Source organism: Lagopus leucura, unplaced genomic scaffold (genome assembly GCF_019238085.1).
Source record: "Lagopus leucura isolate 7727_CA_CO unplaced genomic scaffold, USGS_WTPT01 Super-Scaffold_100004, whole genome shotgun sequence".
Taxonomy (NCBI): Eukaryota; Metazoa; Chordata; class Aves; order Galliformes; family Phasianidae; genus Lagopus; species Lagopus leucura.
Genome location: NW_024962264.1, coordinates 15,479,131 through 15,489,853, shown reverse-complemented (window position 1 = coordinate 15,489,853; position 10,723 = coordinate 15,479,131). Strand labels below are relative to the sequence as shown.

General features: G+C 44.9%; 1 protein-coding gene across 2 annotated transcripts in view; it reads left to right on the top strand.

Moving 5' to 3' along the window:
• The first annotated feature begins 509 nt into the window (after positions 1–509).
• The window catches only part of GPRIN3 (GPRIN family member 3), a 36,446-nt gene continuing 26,232 nt past the window's right edge, over positions 510–10,723 (top strand). Inside the window, exon 1 of one of the 2 annotated variants that reach the window (XM_042871532.1) lies at positions 510–528. The gene's annotated coding sequence lies outside the window, so the exon portion shown is untranslated. Of the gene's footprint in view, positions 529–1,492; positions 1,556–10,723 lie in introns of those variants that run through there. The other variant, XM_042871528.1, reaches the window with a different exon arrangement.

Sequence of the window (10,723 nt, the reverse complement as noted above, 5' to 3'; positions counted from 1 at the left end):
GTTATTATTATACCTTTGAGTTTTGCATCAAAGACATTTGTTAAAAACATTAAAAAGAACTCACCCTAAAATGGAGCTCTATGGAACTCCACGAATCAGCAACCATCAGGTAACCCACGAGTCAAAGAGGTTTAGGATCAATAACTGAGCCTGAGGGTGTTTTGCTGTGCAGTGAAGAACATATGGATCCACTAATACGGATAAAGGGAATATGATTTATTAATGCTTGGGGTGATTAGATATCAAAAGATGATTTGTTGGGTCTTTTAGCCTGCTGTCGTTTTTTGCTCCCCGATCTTTTCCTTGATCATGTTACAAAACACTGTAAAAACAGGAGTTCTCCTCACAGCTTCTCCCACAGTATTTCCATAAAGGAAAGTGGAAGAGTTGGAATCTCTCTGGTTGAAAACCTGCCCTCAAATCTCCTGGCACTGCAGAACCGTTTCCTGCGAGTGCAGCAGAGATAAAATTCCACGCTGGTGGGAATAGACTGCAATTAGATCAAAGATTTCCAGACAAATCCTACTAGTGAGTCCTAACACAAAATGTTTTTCTTGCTAGTATTTTTGTGGGGGTGCTGGTTTTTGTTTGTTGTTGTTGTTTTGGGTTTTTGGTTTTTTTTTGCTCTCTCGCCGCAGGCAGACCGGCCAGCGCTTCACAGTGGCAGCTAAATTTGCCTATCAAAAACAACAATCCGAGCCGAAAGCGTGACAAGAGTCCATCAGTATTTGCATACTCTGCGATCCCACATGCAAATGTGTACAACCCCGTAAGCAAACGGCTCGTTAGGTGCCTGGATAGCAGTCTGGAGGCACACTTTCTCGACTGACACATGCAGGACAAGCAGAGGTGGATGAGACTGGTGGATTTCCTACGTGCAGGTCTGGCTCTTCTGTTGCGGAGCAGCCACCCGGCGGCTTTCGCCGTCGGTAGCTTTGCGCTGGGAACGGGAGTGAGCCTGCTCGCGGGATCGCCGGGCGGAGCGGAGGCGATGCGGTGCGATCCCCGGTGCGCCCCGGGGTCTCGGCCACGGCTCCGGGGCCTCTCGCTCAGCTCCGTTTCCTCGACGGAGAGCAGGAGCTCCCCGCGTCCCGGGCCGGCGGCTGCGGGGCCGTAAGAGCCGGGTTGTGCCCGCGCGGAAGCAGCCGCCCGTCCGCCACTACCGGCACCGGCAGGGCAGGAGCCCGGGGCTGCCCCTCTCCGCCGGCGGCCGCGGGGGGGAGCGCTGCCCTGCCGGGGTCCCCGCCTCCCCGCGCCGGACGCCGGCCTGCAGCCGCAGCTCCGAGCGGCCGGGAGGTGCCGCCGCCCGCCCGGCTCGGGTGCCCGAGGCCGCTCCCGCCGCCGTTGCCTCCTCTCCGCCCGCTCCGGCTGCCTCCCCCCTACCTTCGCAGCGGGGAGGGCAGCCTGGCGCAGCCCTCTTCCCTCCGCCCGCCCTCCCACCGCCGCGCACCCTGAGGAAGGGCTTGTTTTCCTGGCCGGATGATGAATTTCTCCGCAAGGTCATCCCTACCCGCGGCGGCGGCGCGCCCGCGGCTCCCCGGGCGCTGCCGCGGAGGTAAGGGGCGGGGGGAACGGGGGGAGCGGTAGCACCTCCAACCCCCGGCACATTTGCCTGAGCGTGGAGCGAGAACGGCTGCCCGGGGCTGCCGGACGTGGCGAGGGCCGCTTGCTCGCCCTGCCCGGCTGGGTGTCCTCCTCCGCAGAGGAGCGGGGCTGCGGGCAGCCCTGGGGGCCCGCTCCCACCTTCTGCTGGTTGTTACCGGTGCTTTGGCTCCCGCGCTTTCATCGCGCCCGAGTGCGGAAAACTTTGATCGTGATAACAATTAATAATAATAACGACGTGCCCTCGCCCCACCCGCCGTGCCGGGTTGCGGCACTCCGGCCCGGCCGAAGGGATGCTCGGCGCGATCGCCACGGCAGCGCTGCGGTCGCCACGGCAACGGCCCGCGGTGGCGCAGCGGGAGAAGACCCCGCGAGTTCTCGCAGCGGGTCGGGGCGGCCCGGCCCCCGCACCTGCAGCCGCCCCGCGGGGCTAAGCGCCGAACGGCGACCTCGTGGCCCGCTCCGAGCCGCCGCCGGGCCGCAGCGAGTGGTGGGCGGCAGCGCGGCGCAGGTGGACCGCGAGCTCTGGGCTCCCGCAGCTTCGCTCTCAGTGTGCCAGCCGGGGGCTCAGTTGCTGGGTTTTCGATCTGCTGCGTTGCATTTGGATAACGGGGTGCGTTAAAGGCTTGCCCGGTGCCGCTAACCCCTTTTAGCTAGCCGTTTAGGTTTGCTGAAAGTTTGCCTGGAGCAAATTGGTCGTAAGTCCCCAATGGGTCTCTTCTTTCTGCTAATGAAGTTAGCAGCCAAACTCGGTGAATTTTACCAAGTTCTGCTGTCCGCAGCTCAACCTACTTTTGTGTTCTCTCTGTGCAGGCCTTGACTTTTTTAACACTTCTTTTCCTTCATCCTACTTTCCTTTTCTCCCAGGAAAAGACAGCAGTGCTGCCAGCGGGCTTAACAGAGTTCTGATGGTGATCCCGTAGCCTAACCTCCTGTATAGTACAAAACACAGAGTGTTCCCCAGTGAGCTGGAGGCCTGGCCCACCAGCCTCTTCGAATAGCTGTGATTTAATGACTTTAAACGATGGGGAATTTACAGCATTCCTGGGTAACCGGCTCCGATTGTTAATCTCATTGTCAAACGTTAGTATCTTATTTCCAGTTTGAACTTTTCTGACTTCATCTTCTTGCTATGAGATCTCGTAATGTCTTTGTCTGGCAGATTAAATAGCTCTCTAGTTTCAGATAGTCTCTGTGCAAGTATTTAAGGACGGTAATTAAATAGCCATTTAGTGTTGTCTCTGATGAGATAAATAGGCCGCGCTCCTTTGGTCTCTCCCAGGAATACAAAGGCTCCAGAGGAAAAGCGGCTGCTCTTCTCCAGGCCCCCAGAGCGGCTGCCTGCAAAGTGCAGCCACCAGCACAGCACAGTGGCTTCCAGGAAGGCTGCCATTAATGTCACTGCAGAGAGAATGACATCGGGCGCAGTATTCCCCTGTCTATTCACCCAGCAGTACGAACTTTGCTTTCCCACGACCACACGCTGGGAACTTGTGTGTCTGTGATCCCTGCATTTCTAGGCAAGCCAGGCTTTTCTCAGGAGTTGGTTGCCTGTCCTGGAAGGAGTATTTAAACTAAAGTTTCCTACATGCATCACTCTGGATCTGCCTGTATTCAAGCTTTTCTCCCCCTCTTATCACTTCCAGGGAGTTTGCAGTATGCTAACAATAGTCAAGCTCTGGTGTTTCTCCCTCTGCAAATCAGCTGAGTTTTTCCTCCATCCTAAAAGTGTCTTTTTCCTTCTCAGTCAGTGTAACCTTTAAGTTATTTGAAGTTTACTGGAGGAGAAGTTATACTGAGTAAAGCATAAACGAAGAACTGAAAGTGTCCACTGCAGTGAATTGGTTTCGTAGCTGCTTTTATTCAGCTGTGCCTCCAAGTGTTGGTGAGGGAGAGATCTGCTTTCCTGCCTTACAGAGAGGTAAAGCCCTCGCTCAGTGTGATGCCAAGGCTGACGCGTACATGGTCACTATGTTGCAGGTCTTGAACTTCAATTACCTGAGTTTTACTTGTACAAATTGCACTCCACCCTGGGTTGATGGTTTTCATTAGAAAGCGCACGGCCTGACAGCATGGGCCAGAGGCTTCTGGCAGGATGTTGTCAACTTGTCTGGTAGCATGCAGCGGCCCAAAGGGGACTGAAAAGCTGTGGGTCGGAGATGTTCTCTGAAGTGAGACCTGTTGGGGTTTCTATAAGTGGCAGAGTTGGCTCAGTAAAGCTGACTGCCCTCTGCCTGTGGGGTTACCAGTGTGCCTGGAGGGAGGGCGGTGTCAGAGAGGCACAGTCAGGCAGCTCTGTGAGGGTGTTGGTGTGTGTACAACTGTGCTGAACGCAGCACTGAGTCAGTCGCTTTCTAACTAATACCACTTAGAAAGTGCAAGAATCATTTCCTGTAAGCCTCATGAAGAAACACTGAAACACTGCAAACAAATGCAATGCTTGCAAAGCTACTGCTAGGCATGCCTGTGGCACAGAAAAGCAGGGTATTTGCCTTTCACAAGCAGAGGAATAGAAAGGCCCCTTATCAACATAGTTTCCCAGTATGTCGTCTGTTCATTGTTGTGGAGCATGGTGATGATACCATTACGAACCTCAGTAAGATTTAAAAAAATATCCTTGGATTGAATACTGCTCCATCATTTCCTCCTTCGAGGTGTTTCAGTTTGCAAAATCAAAGTCCTTATCTATACAGGCAAACCATTCCATTAAGTGAGGTGACTCTATAAGCAGCATTTGTTTGCGTGAATAAATATGGCAGGTTTCAGTCTGAATGTCTTCAGTGGTAGAATTAAGAAAATGTAAATTCTGATCATGTAGTGGCTTAAATATCACTACAGTGAGATCTCTAGCAATTCCACAAAGGATTCTTTGTGGGGATTTTTTTTTTTTTGATCCTAGTCCCTGAAAATATGTCTATACAAAATGCTGCATGAGGTATTAACAGTGATGAATGAGGGAGATGCCTATTAAAAGGGTAAAAATAATTACTGAGCTAAGATATCAGAGAATATCTGAAGGGAATACAGAACCCTGTGAGCCCTCGAACTGAGGAAATTCTTTTCATGTTGGTGTCAGCATATTAGAAATTGTTTATTGTGGATTTAATTGTAGATTTCCCATATACTAAATTCTGAGTTTCTGTTACCTGGAATGCAGCTTTTCCTGCTCATTCAAATGCTGTCTCTTTCTCCCAAACTGGGCTAGTTGTTTTTTTTGTTTGTTTGTTTGCTTGGTTGGTTTGGGTGGTTTTTCTTTTTGTTTTGTTTTTTTTTGTTTGTTTACAACTTTTCTTTCTCAATGTTGCATCTTCTCTTCAACCACTAGAAGAGCATATAGATCTCTCCATAGAGTGGTTGGTCCCAAAACTCATCTGTTTTTGAGTTACTATGACCAGCTTGGGTCAGTCTGGCATTAAGAATGGTGCCTGGTGATTAAGCCCGCTAGTCGGTGATGGACAGAAGATGGTGTTTTTATGAGTCTCACAGTTACAGCTGAAGAGCACTCAGCAAGGAGAGACAAGTGGTGGGTACAGCTAGGTTAATTTCATAAGAAAAATGTGGTCGCAGTAGTAACATTTGTCAAACGGGTCCTACAACCATTAGTGCAACATTTATTTTTGAACTTGAGCGACATTCATTAGATGCAATCAAAACTAAGGGGAAGCTGATTACACTAAGAACAGAACTCTGGCTGTGGTTTGCTTCTGAAATTGATGCCGGTGTGAAAAACGACATGCTTGTAGTCCTACAGCTATAGAGCAAAATCTCGGAACTTGTATGACTATTCTTCTAGATATGCATAATTCCTTGATTTAGAGAACCTGCACTGAAGACAGAGGTGGCACGTAGGCTGAATCTGTTGCAATTGTGGATTTGAGGCTAGTCCTGGATGTTATTTCATGAAATGTAATGATTTCATATCTGATAAAACTTTCAAATCTGTCCTACAGGGTTATGAACTGGTGCAGAATGCTTCAAAAATAGTTGGGTAGTTAAAATAAGTGAAACTCCAGGTTGACTAGGTTTCAAGATAAGGTCAGCTGAAAAATCAAGATTGAGGCTTTAGCCCTTTCCTCAGTCTGCACCTCTGTGTACGTATGAATAGCATAACTGACCAAAAAAGATGATTAGCATGAGGGATTGTTGGCAGTAGTTTGGCATTATTATGGAAGACTAGAAATGTACCAAAATTTACCCATTATTGTTTATTTATTAATCATAGGATAGGAGTTGGATGCACAGAGACATCCAACTTTGTTAAGAGACATCCTCTTTGTTAAGAGACAGAACAAAGCAAACACTGACAGTATTTATTGGTTAAAAAAAGTAATGTTCTGTATACATTCTGAATTAAATTAAATTCTTGCAGGGAACGCTTCTGAGAGCCTCTGGCCACAGTTTACTTCTACAAACAGTAAAAAAAGAAAAAAGGCTGCATATATATTTTTTTATATACATGGACTTTAAATTCTTTAACAGTTCTACAGAAAGAAAGATTTGTACTGATTATTTTTTTAATCACAGATCAGTTACTTATTGAAGTTGAGTGACTTGTTTTTTGGAGGCAGTGACTAAGTGTTCACATCTGTAAATCAGCAGCACATGTGAAAAGGCAGAAGCGTCAAAATGTTGCTGAGCAAATATGAAAAAAGCACATCACTGACACTTGCAACTGCATGCAGTGTGTGAGCGTAAGAGAAAAGAGGAAGGATGGAGACCAGAAGAGCGATGATTAGAAATGAGCGTAGTATCATTTTGTGCCCTGCTTTGTCCTCTGCCAGCAGTGGATGCATGTACATGGGAAAAATGATTAAGCGGAGGGAAAAGTGCCAACAATTACAAACATTGCAATGAATTACTGTAGCATCTTCTATAAAGAATGTCCAGAGAGGACTAAGGGTATTCTTTCTTTCTCCCCATCTCAACTCCACACTCCTACATTACAGAACTTCTTGGCAGGTAAGGAAACTATTACCATAGCCGACATCAAACAAACATGCAAGAAGGTTCTGTCATTACTTTTTTAATAACCCAGAACCAAGGGTCTTTAGCTATAATATCTGTGGTTGTAATTGTCAGCAACTCCTGTTATTTTTACTTTTCATTTTGTTTTTTATTTATTATAAGTTAGTGAAGTGTGGCATTGTTTGAGTTTGCTCCCTTTCATGCCCATCTCCCTCCCTCTGTCCTCGAGAAGTACAAGAACTGAGGAAAACACAAACCCTGGTTCTTGGTTAATCTGTTAGAATCTGCAAATATGGTGCCTAGCGCAGTGCGGAGCAGCTCTTAGATGAGACTCCCAGTTTGTAGCACTTGGAAGATGATGATAATTCATTTTCCCAGCTGAGTTATATCACTGTTTAGTTCTGGAGATGAAACTGCTCTCCTGAGGGCATGGACAAGAGTGTATTCTGAGCTATTTCTCATTACCTTCTTAGGCAACAAAATCGCTACTAAGGAAAGAAAGAAAATGGTTATTTTAAAATCTGTTTTATAGATATTAAGCCTGTCACTAGACAGAAATCTTAATTGCAGACTGATGAAGTTCTGATCCAGGAAGCAGGAGCATTAATTTAAAATTGCTTGTGTTGCCCATGGATTAATCATAGGTCCAATCTGTAGGACACAGAATTTCCACAGCCAGACCAGAGAAGTCCATCAGCACAAGAGTGACTCATCAGCACACTGCATGATGGGGTGAAGAGCACTAAGGAGGGAGCACATGTTGTAGGGTTAGCACTGTGCCAGTCTCTTAGATTTAAGATGCTCCAGTTCTTGTGCAGATGGCCCTGATTAGCAGTTAGTTTCATGGTAACAAGTACACCTTTAAAAATGCACAGAGGTTTGCTTGCTTCCTCTTCTACTTTTCTTTTTTTTAATGCATTATTAGCTACCTACTTTACTTTAGGTAAATCTGTACTAACATACATGGTAAAGTGTCTGCCAAGTCTGTAGTGTGAAACGCATCTGTCATGACTTTGCAGCCAACATCTGAGCCAAAAAGAAGAGAGAGAGGGCAGTCATCTGCAGGGTGAGCCATGGTATGCCGTGCTGATCACATCTATACATTTAAGTTTTTATATCAGTGATGTTCACTATTTGAATACTACAAAAATATCAAAAGTTACTCAGTGAGGACATAGATTCATTTGTGGAATGAATGGAATGGCAGAAAGATCAGTGTTTTCTGAAGTTCTGGTAGCCTGGCAAAGAGAATCATCATGCAATTACCAGCAGTTGTTTTTTTGTCCTCAAGATCCTGAAGATGCACATGTAGTTTTCATTTGGAGAAAGTTGGAAAATATTTGTTGTTGTGATCAGGATCCCAGATTGCTTTCTATAGATGAAAGGTCTTTTTTGTTTAAAACTAGTGATACCAATGTGCAACAAAGGTGCTCAGTTTATAAAAGGGATCTCAAGATAAAAAGATGCAACCTATGCAAGGTGCTATGCATTTTTTACTGTTCTTGGTGAAAAAAAAAAAAAAAAAAAAAAAGGCAGCAGACTCAAATAGCGAACACAAGTACTATGCTACATTATGACAGGTCTAAAAAGGATACTGTAAAAAGAAATAAATGGCTTCAATTAAATAATGATAGTGATGTTGGGGAAGATTTTATTCAGAAATTTTCCATGGCTCCAGGGCCCCCTTTTGAAATGCTGAGCTAGACCTGCTGCTCCATGAAACATCACTAGAGATCTGAGAAAAACAGTTTGGGTGTTATCATAGAACAGTGGGCACTTCCAACGTGGGGTAACAAAGCGGCCTCATGATACCTTAAATTTGTGTAAACTGGTGTTTATCTCACTAACAGTGTGTAAAACAAATAAAAATAGATACGTGGTTGGGTGTAAATTTCAGATGGATGGATTTTCCTTTTCTGGGTGGAACAGAAGAGGAAAATAAGAGTAGGCTAATTACTAATCTGATCTCACATGGTTTTGGGAAGAGATGGGTGTTCCTGTTTGTAGGGAGTAGAGTAGGAGTGTGATTACTCAGATACTGGAGAAACGGTAGCATCTCTTAATGTAAAGCCAGACTGACTGAAAACAATATTCTACTCTTGTGCAATCCTTTTGCTTTTATAAAGAAACTGTACATTTTTTTTAACTCAAAGGACCGGTTCTTTACCTCTGGTAAGTTCTTATTTTGTCAGCGTGATCTTAGCCCACAAAGCAGTGTGTCTGCCAAGTACTTGAGGAAAGGTGTCTCCACTCACATAGGGCCCCGGGACTCAGACCATGGACTATTTCCCAAAGCAGCATTGAACAATGGAATAAATTTGGAAAGTTAGTAGAATGGACTACACAGGAAATCTTCCACCCTGGTAATGCGTAACAAAGATGATATGCAGGGTCATGTTGTGTTTTAGCAAATTCTGGTTTTCTTAGACTATCAAAGCTGCAGGTCAGAGCAGCTTTTAGGGTGGCCTTTATGCACTAAAGAATAAACTGGATATCACCGTGTCCCAAGCTCAGAAGATGAGGAGGTACAGAAGTCCCGTCAGTCTTCCATTTCCAGGAGAGCTGAGCTGGGTTGTCTAGCCCATAGGCTAAAAAAGACAGAAGGATGATCAGTCCTTAGTATTTAACTTTTTGAATTTATGGGTCTCTAATGTTAACGTCACTCTCTTTTCTCTGAAGCATCAGTTTCATGAAAAACTTCACAGTCGATAGGCTTAGCTCTAGAGATGAGTCATTAGGGAAATGATAAAACATAAGAAGCATGCTGGGTGGCATTGGAAGAAGTAGAAGTAATGTGACAAAACATTTGTCAGAAAGATGATACTCTGAGAAGAGCTGTATGGAAACAAGATGACAGAATTATTCCACCCTGAAAGTCTGGTATTTCACAACAAGAGCTGAAAGTTTTATAACACTGCAGCATGCTACAGCATCTCCATATTTATTACAAGAAAATGTTAATCCTCCCCCTGAGGTTAATAATTAGGTAGTATCTGTTAAAAGCCACTGAGAAGGCTATAAATATCTGCATACGTTTATGAGAACCCAGATTTCTGCTCAAGCTAAAGCAATAGCCTCACAAGTTTGTTTGAGTGCTCTGTAAAAGAACTTACAGGCTTCCATCTAATCCACAGGGACAGGTATTCCACTTACAAATGCAACAGTGATAACATTTGACAATTCTCAGAACAACAAAGACATTTTCAGATCAAGGGCAAGTGGTATTTCTGATGGTTACCCCAGTCAGTGGCAGATGGAGTTGAAAGACTCATACCTGCTCGTGGTGACTTCAGGTTAGGACTGCGCATGATTGGTGCTGTTTATCCTATGCCTAAGAACCTAAGATTCATAGGGCTAAATCCAGCTTGTAGTTCTGGCCATGTGCTAATGATGCTGGAAATGCACAAGGATGTGCTGCAAAATATGACTGAGGACCAAAATCTGTTTCTTCATTTCCTGAGAAGTCAAGCAAGTTTCATCAGGAGATGAAAGTTTCATCAGGAAAGTTTTTACAAATGAGGATTACAAAAGGATGAACTTGATTAATTTAGCGACTTGGGCTTTTTGACTCATTTTTATTCATTCAGGAATGAATCTAGGCCTTCGTTTTTATTTTTATTTATTTAGTTATTTATTTTGTCTTAGTCTTGAGTAGTTTGATGCCTAAGAAATGGAAGGGATAAGAAGCCTCCTCTTGCATTTACCAGACGTACAAACTAATACAGAGGTCATCTTTGTTTTGGTGAGGAGAGAGGCCTTTACCTTCCTGGCTAGGTTTTGGTATATACATTAACATCAGGGGAACAATTCATACCTCAAGTCTTGGGGCCACTTTAACTGTCCACAGAGCAATAAAGTCAGCCAGATAATAGAATTCTGTCATAAGGCATAGAAGGCTTCCATTGGAAATATTCCTGTATTCAATTATGTACTTCAAGAGTTGCTTCCAGCCCAACAGTGCTTGGGCATTATCATAGAAATACATGCAGTTGATACTGGGAAATAGCAGAACAATATTTATTCAATCAAAAGATGTTCTTATTATGAAGTGCCTCAGGGGAACTTTGCTTGGGAAATGTATTTTTATAATAAAGTGACCTATTTTAGAATTACAGTTTTCCATGCTGGAAGGTGGCAGAGGGTTTGCCACAGAGAC